Genomic DNA, 21,309 nt, shown 5'->3' with positions numbered 1-21,309 from the left:
TTCCCTTGTGTTTTCAATGCAATCTTTCAGTGTTGATCATATCCTTTTCCTCGTTTCAAATGTTTTCTCATGCCGGTGCACCTCTTAATCATCCACTTCTCTCCATTCATTTGTTATGGAGTGCTGAAGATATCCTAGAAGATTCAAGTTTCCATTCTCAATTCTCTCAAGTTCTTTTGAGGATGTTATCTCATTCAAGCCATTTAATTCAACCGGCACAATCTCTCTTTTAAAACGTTCAATGGTGTATCTTTTGAGTGGGCCCTAACCCACAGGTCTTTTCCCAGTATCTTACCTCACTCGTCTAATTTTTCTGGTGTTATCCTCAAATTCGTTTCAAAGTTTGACGTAAGAATCATTTGTCATCAGTCAAATGTATTTCTTGAAGATCTGTTAAATTATTGTCATCGTCGGTTCAACCTTTCTAATTTTCATCTTGGAGTATCTCAAAATGCATGGTGGTGTTTCTCGTCATCATTCTCGGGTTTGTGAAGACCGAAGAAGAGTTTCTCTTAAATCTTGCTCCATTCTCTTCAAGATTCATGGTTCTAGCTTGATGCCATCCTCTCATAATTGTTTTTTGATTCTGAGAATTCTTTTCACCCATCCGGAGCATTTCAGGAGACTTTTCAGTTTGATTCTACGAAGGCCATCATTTCGGAAGATTTATTCATTCTCAGCATTCAGCTCTCGTTCTTGAACTATTCCTGCGCTTCATTCAAGTATTCTCTAATCAGCTCGGGATCTCTTCGTTCACCTGTATCTAAATTCTCTCAAGCATCTTCGTTCATTTTCTAATTCTTCCCGGTGTTTCTTTATCTTTTCATCGTTCATTTTCAATTCTCACGGTGGTTCTTCCAAGATTCTTCTTCCTTCGTTTATTATATCAATTCATTCGTTGTTTCAACCCTACCGGTGGTTCGTTGAAGACCTTCCCAAGTTGGCGCTATATCTATCTTAATCCTTTCCAATGAGAATGAGTAGTATGCCAAATCCATTGTGTGTCATCAATTTAATTGATGAAGGATAAGCATAATGTAATTCTTATTCTTGTTTCATCGAATGAATTCAAATCCTTATTCCGGAGGTTCATCAAAATTCTCGATTTCAATTGTTTCATCTTTTCTTTTCCCGGAGTTCCAAGGTCTCATCATCACAAAGATCCATCTAAATCATTACAAGGCTTCACCTTGTGTTTTCAACTTCTCTTTCTTTTTATCATCATTTTGTTACCCGAGTTCTTCATGGAGGCTCTACATCTTGGTTCGTGAAGAATTCCTTTCATTCTTCAATTGTCCTCAAGATTTCTCTCGAAGTTATGATGCGCCAAGCTTTACTCTAAAATGAACGTGGTGCTCAACACATGTTTGTTTTTAGGAGATCAATTATTCCTGTTCTTGCATTATGAAGTGCGATTATTTCTACCTTATCTTTTGAAGTGGTGCTATATCTTTTCTTGACAATTTCTATTTTCGTTTCGTGATTCACGTGTTGTCAAGAATGAGATAGTTAAATCCATCAATTTGTTCGAGCATGAGCTCTTCTCAACCCATCAAACTCTTCATTGGAGTTATCTTGGGGTTATATTTTACCTAAAGCTTTCCCTAAGGATTGTTGCTATTTATGGTGCTTATAAATGATCCAAGTTCTTCATTTATCCTCCTAGTGAAATAAGTTTCTCGTCTCCTTGTTGATAACAATCCTATCTATTGTTTTCGTTAGTGGCAGAATTTCACCTCAAGATTTCGAGATGTTTTACATAAGCCCACAACAAGCTTACTCTTTCGTTGTTGGTTTTCCAACAACTCCGTTCGACCCTTCTCCTAAAGATGCTTTTTCAAGCTCATTTGAGGTAGAAGATGTTGTTTTCTCCTCCGTTCTTTTGATTCCATTCTTACATTTGTTCCGGAGGCATTGTGATGTTGCTCTCTTCGACCCATCATCTTGTTTTTTCAAGATTATGTTCAATTCCTCCCATTTATAGTAGGAGTGCTATCCAAATTATATCATTCTTATTCCTTCTCTATCTTGTTTTAACCTAAGTGTTGTGTCTATCATTCCTATTCTTACCAGAGTCTCATCCAAGTGCTTTCATTTTGCCAAGTTCATATTCTTTACCTTCCATTTCCAACCGGACTGTTGTCATAATTGATCTTTATCGTTCCTTGTACATCTCATTTCATTCAGAGTGCTTGTATGTACCTCTTGTCCATTGTAAAACTTTTCTTATGTTTTTCAACCTATCATGGTTCTCATAATGTTCCTTGTTCCTCTTTTCTAACAGAGTGTTTTCAAATTTCTTCATCTTTGTTACATTCTTTGTTTCAATTTGTTCAACCTCTCAAGGTTCGTGGTTTCACTCCTTTGTCCAAGAAGAAACTTAGTTTTACCTCTTCCACTTCCTCTTCCGTTTTCTCTCCGGTGCCATCCTAGATCTTTGGACAAGATCCTCTTGTAGTGGTGGAGTGTTGTGATGCCCCGAGACCGACGCGCCAGGTGTCTTCCAATTACTCGTTGTTGTTGCCATGTCATTCGCTTGCGTGTTGCATCTTGTCATGTCATCATGTGGATTACATCATCATGTTTTCAAAACTTGCATCCGTCCCGGTCTCCAACTTCTTTTCGTTGTCCGTTCTGAGCCCAGAAACACTTGCACGCGCCCGCGACACGTCTGAAATATTATTTTATAAGTGGCCGGAAAATGTTCTCGGAATAGGATGAGAGTTGGTGTGCGGTCTTGTTATGTTGGAGGTAGGCCGCCTGCCATGTTTAATCGCATTCGGAGTCCGTCTGATGCCCCAACAGATAACTATAGCGGCATTATAGTCGGTAAAATGTCGGACGTTTTCGGTCTCCAGAAACCATGCCGGGCTGCATTTCTTCCCTCTCCTCTCAGCCCAACCCTCTACACAGCCCTTCTAGCCCATCTACCTAACCCCCTCTGCTCTGGACCGTCCGATCGCGATCGAACGGAACCCCCCTCTCCTAGACCCATGCCTATAAATGGACGGCCTTCCGCTTCCATTATTGTCTAAACCTAGCCCCTACCCTCTTTCCCTAACCTCCAGCCGCCGCTTCCTCCTCGTTTTCAGCGTGGATCCACCCCGCCGCCGCAACTTGGTGCATCCCCACTTGCTGGCATCGCCGTAGCCGCTGGCCTCCACTACTCCTGCGCCTCCACACGTCCTCCTGCCCGCTCCCTGCCGCCGCGGCCCTGGAGGCCCATCGCGGGCCTGCCCCGGGCCCGAACTGAGCCAAGCCAGCCCGCTCGCTGTCGCTACTCCCGCACACGAGAGCTCCGCCAGGAACCGAGCTCCCGCTCGACCCCGTCTCCCCGCGCCGCCTGCCCGACCCCGCTGCCTCGCTGGAGGCCGCGCGCGCACCGCCACCAGCGACCAACTCCGGTGAGCCCCGACCTCGCTGCCCTTCTTCTCCCCTGCCTCACTAGCTCTCCCTCTCGCAGCACGCCGCCGCAGCCATGAACGTCGCCGCCGTGCTTGCAGTCGTCGTCGCTGCCGCGTCACCAACCCGTCCTTCGGCCGGATCTGAGATCCCCATCACCAACCTCTGGCTTCGCCGTCCCCGCCACCAACTTCCCAGCGCTGCCACCCCTGGCTTCCCTCGATCCAGCGGGATCGGGGATGAGGACGACATGCCTCTGGGCCTCGTGGACCACAAACCACCTGAGGCCCAACGCACTAGCCAACCCACCTCCACCGACTTGGGCCCTGGCCCATGGCCAATGGTGAGGTCACTCACCCCAGCGCCCAGACCACTGTTTAGGTTTGGCCCAACTCTATTATTTTTTTTGCCAGCGAATTTATCTATTATCCAGGGAATTTCAGTTTTGCAAAATAGTCCCTAGACTTCATGCATTTACTAACACCACAACCGTGCATCGGGTTAAAATGATTTATATATGAAAAATGACTAGAATTTCATCTAGTTTCACAATATCCAACTTTCATGCATGTTTGAGATGTTTAACTTGCTTTTTGCATTAATTTGCTCATATGCCATGTTAAAATGATTTAATTCATAACTAAATAACCGTAGCTCGGTTTTAAATAAACTTTATGTGTAAATGGGGTGGAAAATGCCTAGTTTAACATGGTGGGAGTACTTTCAATGTTTAACAACTCTAAAATTGTGTTTATGTCAGAATAGTACCAAATTGATAATATGCATACGAGGATTTTCCGGACTTGTTGCTTGTTGTTCCGGCCTTATTTAAACTTGCCTAGATAGGTAGTTTTATTATTGTTTCACCTCTTGCCATGTTAATAACATTTAATATTGTTGGGTACATAACTGAGAGATAACTAAATAAGTCATGTGGTGTTTCGTCAATATGCAACTGGCTGCATATTGAGCTCCACTTAATTTGTAGTATTGTTTGTGCACTTTCCCATGCCATGCCTCATTAAACCAGACATGCATCATACTTGGTTATGCATCATGCCATGCTTATAGGATGGTTGTTTACTATGTTGTTTGCTTCTTTCCGGTGTTGCTTCTTCGGGTTAGTTCCAATAATGTCACGTTTGTGAGGATCCATTCGACTACGTCCGTTTGTCTGCTTCATGGACTCGTTCTTCTTCCTTGCGGGATCTCAGGCAAGAAGACCATACCCTCGAAATAAATTCTATCTTTGCTTGCTAGTTGGTCACTCTATTGCTATGTCGCGCTACCTACCACTTGTTATATCATGCCTCCCATATTGCCATGTCAAGCCTCTAACCCACCTTCCTAGCAAATCGTTGTTTGGCTAAGTTACCGCTTTTGCTCAGCCCCTCTTATAGCGTTACTAGTTGCAAGTGAAGTTGAAGTTTGTTCCATGTTGGAACATGGATATGTTGGGATATCACAATATCTCTTATTTAATTAATGCATCTATATACTTGGTAAAGGGTGGAAGGCTCGGCCTTATACCTGGTGTTTTGTTCCACACTTGCCGCCCTAGTTTCCGTCATACCGGTGTTATGTTCCTTGATTTTGCGTTCCTAATGCAGTTGTGTGTTATGGGAACCCCTTGACAGTTCGCTTTGAATAAAACTCCTCATCCGGTGTTGCCCTGAGAACGAGATACCGGTGACTACTATCGGGATTGTCGGCACATCGGGTGGCTTTGCTGGTCTTGTTTTACCATTGTTGAAATGTCTTGTAACCGGGATTCCGAGACTGATCGGGTCTTCTCGGGAGAAGGAATATCCTTCGTTGGTCGTGAGAGCTTGTGATGGGCTAAGTTCGGACACCCTTGCAGGGTTTGAACTTTCGAAAGCCGTGCCCGCAGTTATGTGGCAGATGGGAATTTGTTAATTTCTGGTTGTAGAGAACTTGACACTTGACTTAATTAAAATGCATCAACCGCTTGTGTAGCCATGATGGTCTCTTTCCGGCGGAGTCCGGGAAGTGAACACGGTTCTTGTGTTATGCATGAACGTAAGTAGTTTCAGGATCAATTCTTGATGACTTCTAGCTTCTCGACCGTTGCATTGCTTCTCTTCTCGCTCTTATTTGCATGAGTTAGCCACCATATATGCTTAGTGCTTGCTACAGCTCCACCTCATTACCCTATCCTACCCATAAGCTTAAATAGTCTTGATCTCGCAGGTGTGAGATTTCTGAGTCCTCGTGGCTCACAGATACTTCCAAACAGTTGCAGGTGCCGATGATACCAGTGCAGGTGATGCAACTGAGCTCAAGCGGGGGCTCGATGAAGATCGTGTTCGTTGTGTTGTTTCATTTCCTGTTGATCAGTAGTGGAGCCCAGTTGGGACGATCGGGGATCTAGCATTTGGGGTTGTCTTTCTTTATTTTGGTTCCGTAGTTGGACCCTGATTATATTCTGGATGATGTATGTTTAACTTGTATTTATGTGAAGTGGCGATTGTAAGCCAACTCTAAGTCGTGCCCCGACACATGGGAAATATAGCCGCATTGTGGGTGTTACAGGGTGTGTGCCCAGGGGGGTAGAGTGCGCCCTCCACCCTTGTGGCCCACTGGTGAGGCCCCCTGGTGTCGTTAGTGCCAGAAATTCTCAAATATTTTATAGAAAATCATACTAAATTTCCGCAACATTTGGAGAACTTTTATTTTTGGGACATTTTTATTGCATGGACAATTCAGAAAATAGACAGAAAAACTATTTTCACTTTATGTAATCTAAATAACAGAAAGTAAAAGATGGTCCTCTCCTGACGTTCTGGAGCGCGCTCTTTATGCGATGGTCCTACTATGAGAAGATCTTCAAGGCATTGAATGTCGCCTGGTGGCCGGGCGCCTGGAGCTGGTCTCTGGCTAGCTTCACTCCGATGTGTCCGTCCGGGCGACACTGAGCCAGGCTGTTGTCGACTCCAAGAAGGACAGGGAGGCTGCCGCCTAAGCTGTGGCCGCCCGCGAGGTGGTGTTGAAGGATGCCGGGGCCGCCCAGGACCGCTGCCGGTCGCTGGAGGCCAAGCCGGAGACCATGCGGAGGGAGCGCGCAAAAGAAGCCCGAGGCCGCAAGGCGGAGGAGGAGAAGATGAAGGCCTGAGAGGACGCCGTCAAGGATCGCGACACCGAATTGGAGCAGTTGGCGAAGGCACAGGCCAAGGAGCACAGCCGGCTGGAGGAGCTGGAGCAGAAGCTGAAAGCGGAGAATGCCGAGCATGACGTCAAGGCAAAGGTCCTAGCTGAGGACCACGCGGCCTTCAAGCTCCTTGAGGAGAGGTCTCAGACGGCGCTGTAGCCACTCTACGAGAAGGGCTTGGAGGAGCCGCTAGCCGCCGATGACGAGGGCCCCACCGAGCTGCTTCCTTATCTGGTCGGTGCATTGGAGGACGTTGTGAGCGGCATCGTCCCCATGGCAGAGGAAGAAGCCCGCGTTCTTTCCACAGCTATGCTGACACGCGTCTTCGACCACCTCCATCTCCGCGATCCTGCCGCCCGCCTTTACGAGCTGGTGGAGCCTGTGAAAGACGAGCATTGCAAGGCCGCTGCTGCAGGTGTGAAGGGTCAGGTGGAGGCCCTGCTGAAGAGGTTCCACGCCTTTGCTCCCACGCCCCCGACCAACGGTGCTATTGATCCTACAGCTCCGGCTGGTGGTACAGGTGCAGGCAACGCCGTTGAAGAAGAAGCATCCCTTGTAGGCGACTGCGGTGTCCAGGGATGAAGGGACAACTTGCGGGTGGTTCCTTTCCTGTTTTTAGTTTCTGCAATATGCATCATGCCTCGTGTGGGTGTTAAACTGGCATTTGGTTTCAGGAGAACAATATGTCTTGTAATATTTGCTTTGAAATGCTATGATTTCCTTTCCATTTGCTTTCTGGTCTACGTTGGCAGGGCCCAATCCCGCGCATACCTCAGCCATCGTTGGGCCGTCTGGATCACCAGGACGGACCAAGGATTGAGGGGCTACATGATCAGTTAGGCTCCTGAGTCGCGATTCTCAGGAGTCCCCTTTAACACGCAAACAACCTATAGAAAGGAGATCTGGGAGTAGGCCTAGTGTTCTGCGTCTCCAGGGCCCGACCCCGCTCATACCTCAGCCGCCATTGGGCCGTCCGAACCACCAAGACGGACCAAGGTGTGAGGGGCTACATGGTCAGTTAGGCTCCTGAGTCGTGATGCTCAGGAGTCCCCCTTGACGTTCAAACGACCTTCATGCCTTCGCTCCGCTTGGGAGGGCGCGCGACGACCAGGTCCGAGGGACCTGGCAGGGTGGCGTGCGCTTGGGCGTGAGGCAAGCACAGCCCCCATGCCCAGCCCCCTCACGAACTTCCTCGAGGGGAGGTGTTGCAATGGGGCCAGACACTGAGCTCTGAGGCTCCCTGAGGTTGATACGGCAGTGAGGCCACCCTCAGTTGTTTATCACCAGCGCGGAGCATGGCGCTTCCGCACTTGCACGGGCATAGCCACTCCTCGGCAGTGTCGACTGCCAGCACAGAGCATGGTGCTTCCACTAGCACGCGGGAGGGGACTCCCTACTACGGAGAGCCCCCGGGGCGTGTATAGCCCTGCCCTGATGTGTGGCTTGCACGGTACGGCCAGACGAGGTGTGTCTGGGCACTCGTGAGCCAGCGCGGGACTCACGAGGCCCTACCTCAAGGGGGATGCACCTATTCTTGATTCTTGATGGCTGTCGCGTTCCTGCGAGATGGTTAGACAACCTGCGCCGAATAATTTTCCTGAGGTTATCACACGAGAAGGCCGAGCACCAACGACCCCAGGAGGTGACATGAACACAGCCGGCCCACCAAACAGAGCTTAGCCTTTGGATTTATCGACGCTGCGGGGACGGGCCTGAGCACAGACGCCATGCCTAGCCTTCTTATGCAAAGGATCCTGAAGAAATACGATCGGCGCGCGGCTCCCATGGTGGGTGAAAATCAAGCAGGCAGTGATGACCACAGATAGATTATGCATGAAGAGCGAACTAGTTTAGGTAAATGCAAGGAGGATACATGCCACTGGGTCAAACCCAAGCGGCCTGGGGATGACGCTGCCCGAGGGGCGCCCCCAGCAGGGTGAACTAAAGATGCAAGCGGATACATGCCGCAGGGACAGACCCACGTGACCTGGGGATGATGCATCCCAGGGGGTGCTCCCAGCTTAATAAACATGGAAATGTCACCTGGTTTGGTTGTCGAAGGAGTGTTGGGGTAGCTAAAGACACGTGGCGAAGGAGTCGCTCCTCACGAGCCGTCGAGACCCAGAGCCTGGGGAGGCTCTAGAGGCTCAGGTGGCCTCCCGAGGACCGTCTCCATCTCCGCCAAGACCGCATGATGCCTGGCCTCCTGACCCGCCAGGATGCTCCGTAGGTTGTGCTGGAAGGAGGCTGCCATGCCTGGAAGGTCGAACGACATGCGAACGTAGCTGTGAGGTGGACCCTCACACCGTCTAGCACGCGAAGGCCATAAGCGCTCCTGAGATGCGGCCCTCTTGAGCCCTGGGATGTCGATGCAGACCCGCAGCTCACCGCCCTCGCCAGGGTGGGTAGCAGCGCCAAGTGGGCGGCGGTCGCCGCGTATTGCTCTTGCTTCCTGAAGCTCCTGAGTGGTCTTGGTGATGAACTCCTGAAGGTCGTGCACTCCTCGCCCGGTGTCCTCCTGAGGGAAACATGCCCCGAAGCACACCTCCACGTGGTGCCCGAGCACCTCCCTCGTGATCCTGCCCAAGGAGGACGCCGGGCACGCCTCCCTATGCGAGGGAGGTAGGCGCGCGTGCATTGATCCTGAGGTGGCGCCGCTGGAGGCGCCGCTCCCCTGAGGCCCAGTGCGGAGTAGCTGCTTCTTCTTCTTGGGGTTGGCCTCAGGAGGGTACTGCATATATGCGCTGCTAGGGTCCTCAACTGCTGTAGCTTGGAAGGCGCACTCGAGGGAGCACACCGTGTCTCTTTCTTCGCAGGGGGGCTGTGATGATTCCGCCGCTTTCCGGCATCTTGAGGACATTGTAGCCATGGTGGGTTGACTACCATGAATTTGGCTAGTGCTGGGTACCCAAGGATGGCATTGTACGGCAGGAGGACGTGGGCGACGTCGAAGTCGACAAGCTCGGCGTGTGTCGAAGGTGACAGGGAGACGAACTTGCCCTATCGGGGTGGTGGAGCCGTCAGTCACTCATGAGAAAGGATTGGTGGGCTAGAGCTGATCGTATGGCACTAGAAGGCGGTTGAACGTCTCGACAGACAGGACACTGAGCCCTGCGCCGCCATCAATGAGGGTCTTGGTGAATTGGACATTGCTGATGATGGGTGAACAGAGCATCGGGAGGACGCCGGCGGTTGCCGCGCATTTGAGCTGGTCCACCGAGCTAAAGGTGATGGCGTACTTGGACCATCTGAGCAGGCGCGTAGCCTCGAGCTTGGGGAGGGCTGCATTCACCACGCGAGAGAACTGCTTGAAGATACGCTGGGAAGCTGGGGCCTGAGTGCCATCCAAGAGGCAAGCGATGGCGCGCGGCTCCTGGAAGCCCACAACCCCTTTGTCCTGCTGATGGTAGTCGTTCCTCCTTGGTGGTGGCGGAAGCGGTGGGAGACCAGGGTTGCCCCGAGGATGATCCTCGCAAGGCTGGTCGCGCCACTCTTGGCGAAGGCCGCGGTCATCCCAACGTCCTCCACCTCGTCCACCTCCTAGGTCGTAGCCACGGTCGTTGCGCTTGGGACGTCGAGCGAAGCGTCCATCTCGAATGGCCCTAAGCTCTTGACAATCGTTGGTGTTGTGGCTGCGCATATTGTGGAAGGCGCAGAATGTACGGCTGCCCTTGGACGACTCGGGGAGGTCTCGGCCGCACTTGGTATCTGGCTCTGCCGCGAGTACGACCACCCCTTTGCGCTTCACATCCTTGACCTTGGCCTTCTTCTCCTCCGGATCCGTAGCAGGGAGCTCGAGGAGGGAGAGACGCCCCTCCTCAGCTAATGCTCACTTGGTTGCTATGTTGAACAGCTCCAAACTCATGCACGACTCCTCATGGATGGAGAGCTCCTCCTTCATCTTGATGTCACGGACGCCATCAGAAAATGCTGAGATGATGGCCTCGTCCGTCACCTTGGGGATCTTGAGGCGCACGCTATTGAAGCGCTGGATGTACTTCTGGAAGGTCTATACTGGGTGTTTCTTGATGCGGCGCAGGTCACCCGCGGTCGGGGGGTGGTCGCGAGTGCCTTGGAAGTTGGCGACGAAGCTGTCGCGCATCTGATCCCAGGAGGAGGTCGAGCCCGGGGGCAGGTTCAGGAGCCATGAGTGGGCGCCGTCCTTGAGACCCATGGGAAACCAGTTCGCCTTGACCTTTTCATCGCCGTTGGCCGCCTCGATGCTCGGCTCGCAGAGCTGCAAGAACTCCACTGGGTCGGGGGTGCCATCATAGCGATGAGGCAGATCTGGCTTGAACTTTCCCCGCCAAACGACGCTACGCAGCTCAGGAGTGAAGGCGCGGCAGCTTGTCGTGGCCACCGGGACCCGCCGGGGAGGCGGAGCTTAATCTTGGTGTCCCTGCGCTGCCACGGCAAGCGGCGCGTGGCTCTACCACGGCAAGCGATCCTGATGTGGCGGTGCTGGAAGCGGTTGAGCGTTTTCTTGTGGACAGGGGATCTCTTGGCAAGTTCTTTCTTTATGAGGGGGCACACAACGCGGTGGATCACGCCGTGGGACCGCACATCTTGGAGCGAGGACACCGTCTTGACACGGAGGAGGCGGAGGCCCTCCATGAGCCGCATGCCTTGGCGCGAGGGCACCATCTTGGTGCGGAGGGGGCGGAGACGCTCCGTGAGCCACATCGCCCGCAGCCGGGGGCGGGCGAGGCAGCGATAGGGATGGTGTAGGAGAGCCCCTAGCGGCGCTGACGAGCTCAGCAATGCGGTCCAACCAGTCCTTGTAGAGGTCGTCGACCGAGCAGTAGTGCAGGAGCTCGCGTGCCATGAGCAGTTCGGCCTGCGCGTCCGTGGGTGCGCAACGAGCGTGAGACAAGGAGCTAGCCGGAGTCAGCGACGGGGTGGCGATGTGGCCGTCTCGCCGTACATAAGGGTGTAGTTAGGAAGCTTCCTGCTCGTTTGCCACCGGGCCGGTGGTGGCGTTGGTGGCGGGTGATGGAGAACGACGGGGAGGTCCGCCAACAGGGGCTGTCTGAGCGATGCGGGTGGCGAGAGTGGCCCGGCACTCAGTGCGCGCCCGGCGAGCATCGGCCATGAGCTTGGTGGAGTGACGAAGCGAGGACTGACAAAGGGGAAAGCTTAAGCGCACCCCTACGTGGTGCGCCAAATGTCATATTTCGGGTTCCAGCAAAACCATTGAAGTTCGAACACTGGGGTGCGCACAAAGACCTCTCCTCCACTCTAGCTTGCACACATCACGATCTCACGGCCTAGCTTGACGAACACAAAGAACAAGAGACACAAGAGTTTATACTGGTTCGGGCCACCGATGTGGTGTAATACCCTACGCCAGTGTGGAGTGGTGGATTGCCTCTTGGGCTGAGGATGAACAGTTACAAGGGAAGAACAACCTCCTAAGGAGAGGTGTTCTTGTGCTTGGTCATTGATGCGGTCTAGGATCCTCCCCTTTCTAAGGAGGTGGTTAGCCCTAATTATAGAGGTCTGGGTCATCTTCCCAAATATTAGGCGGGAAGCGATCCCACAATGGCCTGTTTGAAGGGGGGCAGCTAGTACAAGCTATCCTGACAAAAGTAGTCTTCGCCTACCAAAGGCTTTGGTGGTGACGGCATCTTGGCCTCCACGGTGACCTCCGTCTTGCTGTCCTGCTGGTCTTGGTCTTGATGCACCGATATGGAAACCTTTGCCTGATGCCTCGGGACTCCTCATCTACGCTTACCCCTTTAGCACCAAAGAGGAAACGAAGACACTGAGTGCTAGCGCCCACCTGGCGCCCGCCTGGTTCCCGTCGTCATGGCTTGCGTCATGCAAACCTTGCGAGGTATCGCTTGCCTTGATCTCTCCGCCCCTCGCGAGCCGGCTTGGTGAGGACGCCACTGAGGAGGCCTTGCGTCATCTACCGCGTGAGGCTTGGCCCCTCGCGAGGGTCTTGAGCGTTTGCTGGTGAAGATGGGCCATACAGGGCCGCTGATGGAGCCATGTCGCGGGCCGCGGGCAGGCAAGTTTGGGGACCCCTGCTCCTAGAACACCGACAACAGGGTAGGCATAAAAACTAGTCTTATGGCTTAATTCCCATGTACATGGGGGAACTGGGATCATTACGTTGACCCCAAATGAACTTGGGTTTTCTAATGATTTTACGCTTCTCTGTTAGAGTGGTGCATGATCCCTTGGGTGGAAACTCAGCAAATTCATCGTACTCGTCCTCATCCCAACATCCTCGACAGCCAGTACCCTCCTCTTTCCATGCATCACTACATGGCAGTTCTTATGCAAGGGGTCTTCCGTATAGAAAATCTGGGTAGCATCGCTGGCAAGAATGAATAGGTCTGCGTGATATGCCATCATTGTCCTGTTAACACAGGTATTCCTCTAATCGTCAACCTTTACCTGACTAAGAGGGATACATGTGCACCTGAATAATGCCACCTTAACTTTCACATAGTTAAGCTCCCAAATCTCTTTGATGGTTCCATAGTATATCCTTTTATCAGCTTCATTTACATTCATGCATTCTATTCGAACAGATTTGTTCTCATATGAGGTCTTCTCATCGCGTTCCTTAGCGTAGAACGTGTAGCCATTTATTTCATATGCTTGGTACATCAACACCGTAGGTGATGGCTTTTGTGCCAACCACGTAGCAATGTCATCAATGGATCCTTGTGCCAAATAAATTTTCAGCCATTCGGTGTAGTTAGTGTGCTCCTTCATCTCCACATCTGATGGATACACCATTGTTAAGAAACTTTGGCGTATCTCCGCCAATTGTTCTTTGATGTAAGCACTAAGAACTGGGCTGTTAAGCAGTACTGTCTGGCCGCCTTTCTCTGCCAATTCTGAGGTGCAGCCTTTTGCGCGCCAGCAATGACGGACTTACCATTCAGCCTTCCCTCGTGGCGAGATAGGGGCAAACCTATAGGTCTTTGTTTCATGTATTTGGTGCTAAACTCAACCACCTCCTCTGCGGTATAACCTTGTAGGATGCTTGCCTCTGGATGGTTTCGGTTCCAACAATAACGCTTCAGTATTCCCATGAACCACTTGAAGGGATACATGTTGGAAAGAAAGACAAGACCATAATACTTTATCTCGTCGACAAGGTGCACCGTAAGGTGGACCATGGCATCAAAGAATGATGGTGGGAGAAACATCTCTAGGTTGGACAATATTCTTGCAATATCCTCTTGCATATGATCCAACTCTTCAGGATCTACAACTTTCTGCCATAGTTGGTTCAAGAAATCACACAGCTAAATGAGTGTGTTTCTTATATCATTGTCCATCAGATTACTAATGACTAGTGGGAGGATTTGTGTCAACATTACGTGGCAATCATGTGTCACAACTTCATTTTACCTGAGATCACATCCACGAGACTTCTGATGTTTGTGGAGTAGGAAGAGGGTGTATTAACAGACAAGAAATAGGTGAAGAACTATGTTGCTTCTTTTGAACTAAAATTGTAACTCTGGCGAGCGTTGATGAATTTTTTATCATCTTTTGCTTCACTCTTGTGTTTTGATTTCTCAGGAAGCATATCGAGCCATGCACCGTCACCATCCTTTGTTTTACCTTTAATCTTGAGCAGAGTACCAAGGATGCTTTCACATACGTTCTTCTCTACGTGCATGACATTGATGTAGTGACGTACATGTGGAATCTCCTAGTAACGTAATTTCCAGAACATTGATTTCCTCTTAAACACATGACCCTTGGGTGTTTGTTTCACCGTCAAAGCGTTCTTCTTGTCAAGCACAACATTAATTTGTTTATCCATGTTGTGGACCACCTCCCTAGCACAGAGTCTCGGGCCCACATCTACCTCTCCTGTACCATCAAATTGAGCTTTCATCTTTCGGTATGGGTGATTTCTCTGTAAGAACCTATGATGATGCAAATATACGGTTTTGCGTGAGTTGGGAAGAAATCTGCTAGCAGTCCAACCCATGCATGTGACACACCCTACATCTCCCTTTGTTTTCTGCCCTGATGTGTTGCCTAATGTCGGCATATCTTGAATGGTGTGCAGCAGCATTGCATGTAGATCGAAAATCTCCTTTTTGTAAGCATCAGAACATTGTACAACAGGCGCATCTATCCACACTGTCAGCAGTTATTCTACCAGTAGCTGAAAGCAAATGCTGATGACATTTCCAGGTTGCTTCGGGCCTTGCATAATCATTGACATCATAATGTATTTTTTCTTCATACACAACCAAGGACCTAGGTTATATATGCACAGAAGCTCCGGCCATGTGCTGTGATTGGTGCTCATATCGCCAAAAGGATTCATCCTGTCAGTACACTCCCCGAGCCTTATACTTCTAGGATCCTTGGCAAAGTCTTCAAACTTGTTGTTGATTAATTCCCACTAAGCCCCATCTTTCGGGTGCCTCATATATTTATCCGCAGTTCGCTCATCATGATGCCACCGTAATCTCTTTGCCTCTCTAGGGTTTGCAAACAAACGCCTCAACCTTGCAATTAAAGGCAAGTACCAAACAACCTTGAACGGGGTTCCTGTCTTGATCTTGTCGTACAATTTGTACTTGTACTTTGTTATCCTGCACTTGTATTGTGCATGCTTGCATGTGGGACATGCACGCTAATCTTTGTACTCACCACCATACAATATACAATCATTCGCACAAGTGTGTATATTCTGTACATCAAGTTCCAACTGGCAAACAATTTTCTTCGCTTTGTTCATGCTTCTGGGGAGCACATTATCTTCCAGAATAATTTCTTTGAAAATACCTAACATCTTCGTGAAGCCCTTGTTTGATAGACCATTTGCTGCATTAAATCTGAGAAGCGCCAGGGTGGCATTCAACTTGGAATATTTCATTTTCCAACCTCGATACAGTTCTTTCTTGGAGTCTGCATGAATGGTTTGCAGATCCTTGTTGTGATGCCCGGATATTTAAGCTACAGTGAACCTCTGCTAATGATGCCACGTCACCTCGATTACTGTTGCTAATCTCGTGTTAGTTCGAAACCGGTTCGAATTCAAATTCAAAATCAAGCAAACAATAAAAGTTTTCAAATATTAAAATTAAAATGTTCGGAGTGAGCCAAATTATGTATCGGTAATTATGGTGGAGAAACCACACTTTTATAAAATGTTTAAATTCTCAAATGGGAATGAGACAATAGCATAACCAATTTAATAAATGCCTTCTATTAATTATAAAATGTTAAAATGTTAATACTGATTTTGTTACAACTTTTATGTTTTTATAAAACTTAAATAAGATGAGACTAAAAATAAAAAAGTAAAAGGTAAAATAAATAAAAGGAAAAAGAAAAATAAAGAAAAGTAAAAAAGTAAACAAAAATTAATAATTGAAAAGGCCCCCCCTCCACTGGGCCGAATGGCCCTGCCGGCCAAAGCCGGCCCAGCTCGCCGGCCAAGTCGACCATGGCCTATATGGCCCTCCCCAACCCAGGAACCCTAACCGATCCCCCACTCTCCCCACTGACCCTCATATGTTCCCTCTCGCCTCTCGCTCCCGATCTGGATCGAGAAGGGGAGGAACGAATGTCAGACACTGCTCGCCGTCCTCCCCGTCACTGGCGTCAAGCACCGTCGCCGGATCTCCTCCCCACTATTGCCGCCTCGCCTCCTCGTCCACTACCCCATGCCACCCGTCCCCATGCATCAGGGGTGAGCGCTTTCCCCCTCTCCCCGTCCCCATCGCTTGTCCCGGCGACCACGCGCCCGCCTGCCTCCCGCTCGAGCTCGCCATGCGCTGGCCCTAGCCCTGAACCCCGCGACGGCCGCTTCTGCGCACATGCGTGCCCCTATCATCGTTCTACATCGCCTTGTCACCACGGGAGGCACGACCCCTCACCCGCGCACGCTCTGCGGCTGCCCCCTCCCACGGGCGGCCCCACTCCAGCCACTGCGCCGCTCATAGCCACCCGCGCACCTACCGTCACTGGCCTCACTGACGTGCGCACGCAGATGCTTCCCCCGTGTGCTGCCCAACATTGCCGCCGCTCGTCGACCTGCTGCCCTCCGCCGGCGCCGTCCACGGCCGGGTCACCGTGGCCGAGCTCTGGCGAGCCACCCGCCACGCCATGGTTTTGCCTGTTCGAGCACCCACTTCCCGCTGGCGCCCGTCACCTGTTCGAGTATTACCTGATGCCTGGACCCGCTAGGGCCTTTGGCCCATTGACAGCCGGGGCCCACACCCCAGAATGATTTTAAAATAATAATAAAATAAATGTTAAAATAAATAAATAAATAAATAAATAAATAAGTAATTAATGAGTTAATGAAGTTAATTTATCATGTTTAACTAATCTAATTAAAATGAATTAACCTAGTCACTTAGTTAGTCTGAGAAAATGACGAACGGGACCCACGTGTATGTTGACCCAGTGAACAGACGGTCGACTGATGACATCATGCTGACATAATAATTATGCTTTATAATTAATTTAATTATGTTAATTATAAAGTTGAATTAAACTTTGATCAATAATATAAAATAAATAGTTTATTAGATGAAAATACTTTGTACATGAAAGTTGCTCAGAACGACGAGACAAATATGAATACACACTCTGTTCATCTGTCACATGCCTTGTAACACCCACAATGTGGCTATATCTCCCACGTGTTGTGGCACGACTTAGAGGCATTACCGCATGGTAGGCTTGTCGCAAGAGGGGTAATCTTCACAAATCCCATTGACTGAATAAGAAATGGATAAAGAGTTGGCTTACAATCGCCAATTCACACAAATACAAGTTTAACATACATCATCCAGAATGCAATCAAGGTCCGACTACGGAACCAAAATAATTGAAGACAACCCCAAATGCTAGATCCCCGATCGTCCCAACTGAGCTCCTCTACTGATCAACAGGAAACGAAACAAAACAACGATCAAGATCTTCATCGAGCTCCAACTTGAGCTCGGTTGCATCATTTGCACTGGTATCATTGGCACCTGCAACTGTTTGGAAGTAACTGTGAGTCACGAGGACTCAGCAATGTCACACCCGCGAGATCAACACTTGTCGGATTTCGGGTTCCGGCAGACCCTTGAGGTTCGAACACTGGGGTGCGCATGGAGATTTCGCCTTCTACCTACCTGCACCCCTCCGCCTCGCTAAGATCTAAGCTATGGAAAGACCAGCACAAGAGACACAGGGTTTATACTGGTTCGGGCCACCGTTCTGGTGTAATACCCTAATCCAGTGTGTGGTGTGGTAGATTGCCTCTTGGGCTGATGATGATGAGCAATACAAGGAAGAACAGCCTCGCGAGGGTCTCTTCTTGGCTGGGGAAACGAACTGCTAGGAGGAGTCCAGTCACCCTTCTCTCCTCTCTCTTCTCGATTGCGATCCGATCTCCCCTACCTTGTGGGTGGCTAGTCCTATTTATAGGCAAAGGCCCTGGGCCTCTTCCCAAATATTGAGCGGGAAGGGCGCCAACAATTGGCCACTTTGAAGGGGGAACATCTGGTACACTTATCCTGACTAAAGTTGGTCCTCGCCTGCCAAAGGCTCTGGTGGTGACGCTGGCTTGGGCTCCACAATGACTTCCTCCCTGCCGTTGGACTGGTCTTGGTCTCGTTGCACCGAAACGGGTGCCTTTGCTTGATGCTCTCGCCTGTGCTTGCTCCCTTTGCACCAAAGAGGAAAGAAGGACACTGCGGGGGCTGGCACCCGCCTGGCACCCTTGGTCGTCATGGCTTGCGTCACGGGCACCTCGTGAGGTACCCCGCCTTGATCTCTCCGCCTCCTTGTGAGCCAGCCTGATGAGGCCGTGCCTGAGAAAGCTCCGTGTCGTCTGCCCCGCGAGGCTTGGCCCCTCGCAAGGGTCTTGGGTCTGCATTGATGAAGATGGGCCATGCTGGGCCCCCCTTTGAGCCACGCCGCAGGCAGGCAAGTCTGGGGACCCCCGTTCCCAGAACGCCGACAGTAGCCCCCGGGGCCAAGGCGCGCCTGGACTTGGCCGTGTAGGGAGGCGAAAGGGCAAGAGCGAAGCGCGGCGGGCCCTAATAGCCTGTGGCCTTGGGCGTCGCATGGCGGTTGATTGGACATGGGCGTCTCCACTTCCCCACGGCGCCTCGGCAACTAAATGGATTGGACAAGTCCCTGCATGCAAAGCGGATCATGATTACCTGCGATCGTGGAGGTCGGCGGTTGACCTTCGCCGGCCATAAGCACGGAACGGCGCGCGCCCTTCCAATCCATCCCTTCTTTCTTTTCCTTCTTCCCGGTCCTTGCTCCGTCTTGCTGCGATGGCTCCGATCCGCCAGTTCTCGACGGCAGAGAAGGGAAACGCTCCCCGAGAGGAACCAGACCCGCTCCCGCCGAAGAAACGGCTCGCCCTCCGCGGCCGGGACGAGGGGGCCCATCAGGTGGTGTCGAGGCCCTGGTGCGAGTGGCCACCTCCGGGGTCCCCGCTTCCCTTGTATGCCCACATCGAGGGCTCTGAAGGGGTCGATGCCGATTGCCACGGGCGGCGCCGCCGTCGGCGCCGACGGGTCACGAAGGCGTGGGTCGTCCCCCCTAGGGTCCACACCGAGGGCTCCTCCCGAGAGTTCGTGCTTCATGCCGCCATGCCTCCTTTGTCTTGGATTCGCCTTCCTCCCTTCTTCACCTCCATCATCCCGCAGGGAGAACTCCTGGAGCTTTGGCTGCAGCACGCCGGCTGCAGAACCCTCGCGACTGAGGCAGAGGTCGCGGTCGTTGCCTTGGGCGAGGTCTTCATGACTCGAGGCTGGAGCGAAATCGCCCGGGTCTGCAGGACAAGAGGTGCCTTCGCGATCCACTTGGAGTACGACGGTGCTTCGGTGATGTTCTTCAAGGTCTTCGATGCAAACGGGCGCCGGCTGGAGTGCTGCCCCGGGAGAGGTGGTCGGGACCCTCCTACGGCGAGGACTGGGCCTGCCGACCGCTCCCTTGGCGGCTCCTCAGGAGGCGGAGGCGGCGGAGGTTCCAGCGACTCCGGCGAGCTCTTCGCGACTCCGGAGATGAGCGACGATAGCTACGAGCCCCCGAGCCGGCGCTGCTCCTAGAGTGGGGCGGGCTCGTCAGGCCGTCGCCGACTCTGGTCTGGATGGGGTTGGTGCCGGTGCTTGATGGCCCACTGTTTATGATGTCGTCTTTTGCAGGGGCGCGTGTAGTTAGCGTCCTTTTAGGATCTGTTCCCTGCGAGGAATCAAAGACGCGTCCCGTGGGGGCTTGTAAGGTACCTGTGATCCTGTTTTGTTAATATAACCCTTGTCATAGAATTGTGCGAGTTGCTCATTCTGTCTTAGCTCAGTTCTCCCTTTCGAACCTCACGAGGGCTTGGTGCTCTGCGCCGACAGGTCCCAGTCCCAAGACGGCTTGGTATGCCAGGTCGCGATGCCGTGGTCAAGGCCAGTAGGTGAGCGACCCGGGGTCCGGTAAGAGCCCCTGAGTCGCGATGCTCAGGAGGTCCCCTTTGGTGCTCAAGCAGCCGTCGTTCGGTGAGAAAGGAGAGCGGCGTCGCTAACACGAGATTGCATTAGGTGCGGGGATGGTGTGACGGTAGCTGGTGCTTCCGGGTGGTGACTTATCTCGAGAATCAGGGGCCGCTCACTGGTGTGTCACCGGGTCCGTGCATCGGCAGGCATGAGGTTGCTCGGCGAGGTCCTCGCGTGTCCCTCCCCTCTCGCCTTTGCTCCCCTTTCTGCTCTACGTCCTCGAGTCCCGGCCCTCGAGCGAGTCTCAGCCGTCACTGGTATGCCAGGTCGCGATGCCGTGGACAAGGCCAGAGGGTGAGGGCTGGAGAGCCAGGAGGAGCCCTGAGTCGCGATGCTCAGGCACCCCCCCCTTTAACGTGCAAGCGGTTCGCGTGGATGAGAGTGAAGGAGACACCGCAAGGGCCTCGCCTGATGCATCTCCTTTAGGAGATCCTGTAGACCCATCATAGAAAGAACGAGGGGTTGCCATGACAATTGACAGTCAGCCGTTGGTTGCTTCCGAGGGGCGGTGAGGCACTGAAGGCTTGACGAGGTGGCGCCATGTGGGGCTGCCGCGGCCAGAGCTCAGCCATTCAGGTTTGTCGGCATTGCAGGGACGGACCCATGCGCAAGCGTCGTGCCGTTTGGGAGCAGCTCCGTCAGTTGGCGTCAGTTGAGCGGGCAACTAGGTCAAACACATTAGCCGTGAAGGAGTGGATTCATTCAAATAGATGCTGGGAAGGCGGACATCACTGGGTCAGGCCCGAGCGACTTGGGGATGATGCAGCCCGTGGGGCACCCCCAACAAAGTAAGCTAACAACATGAAATAAAAGGGATACATGCCGCAGGGACGGACCCACGCGGCCTGGGAATAATGCAGCCTTGGGGGGGCTCTCCCAGCTGGAAATGAGACTTGAAAGATGTCACCTGATGATGTTGAGGACGAAGGAGTGTTGGTGTAGCAGACTCGGTGGGCTGCGGAAGCCGATCCTCACGAGCCCCCAGGCCCAGGGGCCTCGGGAGGCTCCGGAGGTGCTGGTGGTTCCTCGCGGACCATCTCCATCTCCGCCAGGGCTGCGGAACGCCTGGCCTATTGAGCCTCCATGATACCCCTCATGAGGCGCTGGTACGTGGCAGCCGCGTTCGGCAAGCCGTAAGGCATGCGAACGTAGCAGTGGGGTGGACCTTCGCAGCGCCCCAGTCGCGAGGGCCAGAGGCGCTCCAGAGAGGCGACTCGATTGAGCCCTGGTATGTTGATGCAGACGCGC

This window comes from Triticum urartu, chromosome 4, assembly GCF_003073215.2.
Source record: "Triticum urartu cultivar G1812 chromosome 4, Tu2.1, whole genome shotgun sequence".
Taxonomy (NCBI): Eukaryota; Viridiplantae; Streptophyta; class Magnoliopsida; order Poales; family Poaceae; genus Triticum; species Triticum urartu.
Note: the sequence above shows the minus strand (reverse complement) of the source record.